Genomic DNA, 2,790 nt, shown 5'->3' with positions numbered 1-2,790 from the left:
CAGGAGGTAAAGTGAACAGAAGGACAAAAAAAAAGATTTACAAACCCAGTAGCAGGTGCTGACAATCTGTAACCCTTCAAAAAGGCCCTGGGAAACCCCACATGTCTACCAAAATGGCTGCCCTCTACGTGCTTGCTAGGAGGAGGTGGATCAACGCCCAGGCCCAGCGCAGGAGGATGATCCAGGACAGGATCTTCAGGGTGCGCATCACTTTGCTGGGGCAGACTGAGGAACAGGTGTACGACAGGTATAGACTCAACCGTGCCATGATAATGCGCCTAATAGCAGACCTGGAACCATTACTGCAGCACGAGACCCGTAGGACCAACGCCATACCAGCCCATGTGCAGGTCCTATGCTGCCTGCACCTGCTTGCGTCTGGAAGCTTCCAGGGGGTAATAGCTGAGACTGGAGGCGTGTCGCAAAGCGCTTTATCACGCTTCTTCCACCGGATCCTAGAGGCCATGCTGACAATAATAAATCGCCACATCACCTTCCCCACAACCCCCCAGCAGCTGACCCGCACCAAACGGGATTTCTACCAGGTGGCACAATTCCCCCAAGTCATAGGGTGTGTTGACTGCACGCATGTCCCCATCTGTCCTCCATCAGCCACCAAATACATTTTCCGCAATGGGAAGTCATATCACTCTTTAAATGTGCAGGTGGTGTGCAATGCCAAGTACATCATTATGGACCTTGTAGTCCAATTCCCCGGGAGCACACACGACGCTTACATATTCCATCACTGTGGCCTCCACAGGCGCCTGATCAACGGTGAATTTGGAGAGGGACACCTACTAGGTACATATTGATGCATCATCGTACTCTCCACCCACTCCATCCCCACATGTATATTTGCAATCATGCTGATGACCATTCTCTCCCCATACTGCAGGTGACAGCGCATACGCATTGCGTGAATATCTACTCACTCCCTACCTCAACCCAGCTACACCGCAAGAGCAGCGCTACAACAGAGCACACATCAGCACAAGGAATGCGGTTGAGCGTACATTCGGCATCCTCAAGAGCCGCTTCCGAATACTGCACAAGACTGGAGGTGCCTTGCAGTATGACCCAGTAACCTGCTGCCAGATCACTGCTGTGTGTGCCATCCTGCACAACATCGCCACACGCAGGGGGATACCCATAGAGGTGGACGGAGAGGATGAACTACGTGCACAGCAACCACCCCCCAACACCGACAGGCGCATGTGCCCAACACAGCTGAAGGGCAACGGAGGCGGACGTACATCACACGGAATCATTTCTGAGACAGGTAAGAGAGTGACTTGACAACAGGATCTGATTTGCAAGGGTTTAATGGGCATGGACACCTGACTGGTGCAGATAAACGTAACACAAACATGCTGCTGCTGCAGCTAAAGTCAAACTTAAATTGTCCCTCCTCAGAACGGGTGATGCGTGCGGCACTTAAGTCTGGCCATGGTTACGTCACCAAGGACAGTGTAACTTTGCCACATGTTCACTTCCGTTTGCCGCGTACCCCCGGTCTCTTGTCCTGTGACACCTCGGCTTCTACACGATGGGAGTCTGTTGCAGTTGCATTGCGGCCACTGCGCCTCCTCCCGCTGGTGTCCAACAGGGAGACGCTGCTGACACTGGAGGCTGCCTCACTCCCCTCTTCCGCTCCCAGTATGCTGACACTGGCTGACCCAGGCTGCAGTTGCTCCACTGCTGTGGTCACCCTCTCAAGGGCCTTTGCCACATCCCCACAATAATGACCTAGGTCCACTTGCAGGGACACGGACCTGAGGGACAGCACAGCCGTGCTGTTGCAGAGCTTATTAAAGGCCTTGTTGGTAGAAGTCACTGCCAGCATGATCTGCCTGTGACGCCGCCGCTCACTCTGTTGGCCTGCAACTACGGCACGTGTCAGTTCTTGCAGGCAAAGCTTTATTTCATCGTTGCCGGCAGCTACGGCAGTGGTGAGCTCACGCACAGCGTCTGTCATGTTGCCAAGTTTGTTGCATAGCTTGGTCATGGACAGTTTCATGGCACCCATGTGTCTCCCCTGCAGGCGCTGGACAGCAGTATCCGGGTCTCCACAACTCCGTACCCTTCGGACAGATCGACTGATCTTGCAGCAGCCCGACCCGGGGGCACAGCCCTCTGCCTGATGCGCTGTTGTGCTGATGTTTGGCTGGTTGGAGTGACAACAGACTGGCGTGGAACATTTGGGGGTGCTGAACTGTGATCCGATTCCATCACGGGCAGGGAGGGAACATCTGCTCTGCGGCTCTGCGGAGTGGTCCGCGGTGGTGGTGGTGGTGGTGGTGTCTTGGACCGCGAGGATGGTGGTGGTGGTGGTGGTGGTGGTGGTGTCTTGGACCGTGAGGATGGTGGTGGTGGTGGTGGTGGTGTCTTGGACCGCAGGGATGGTGGAGGTGTTGTCCACCGTGGTGGTGAAGGGGAGGACATGGCTTCAGCTCTATGTGAGCACTCTGCTTCTGACAACACTGGCGTCTCTGAGATGACGAGGCGGGCACTGTCGTCAGAATCGATGGGGGATGCATCTGTGTGTGAAACAGTGCATAGTTATTATCATGGTATAGTATGTGTAAGTAGCTGTGGCATCTCACAATAAATAACATTTTATGTCTGACATTTGGCCCTTTGCTGCTGTATTCATATCTGGGCTCTGGCATGCACCCATTCATGTATGGACTACAACTCCCATGGTGCAACACATTGGTGAGGGAATGTGTTTAGGGCAACGCTGCATGGGCACTGGGTCTAGCATGGGGGATTGGGCAGGGAGTTAGT

The 2,790-nt window shown here is 54.2% G+C and overlaps 1 pseudogene; it reads right to left on the bottom strand.

Moving 5' to 3' along the window:
• Positions 1-1,489: 1,489 nt before the first annotated feature.
• Positions 1,490-2,445, bottom strand: LOC147705822 (uncharacterized; annotated as a pseudogene).
• Positions 2,446-2,790: the final 345 nt, after the last annotated feature.

The sequence above is a fragment of the Lissotriton vulgaris genome, chromosome 7, assembly GCF_964263255.1.
Source record: "Lissotriton vulgaris chromosome 7, aLisVul1.2, whole genome shotgun sequence".
Classification (NCBI taxonomy): domain Eukaryota; kingdom Metazoa; phylum Chordata; class Amphibia; order Caudata; family Salamandridae; genus Lissotriton; species Lissotriton vulgaris.
Note: the sequence above shows the minus strand (reverse complement) of the source record. Positions and strands in the feature narration are given on the sequence as shown.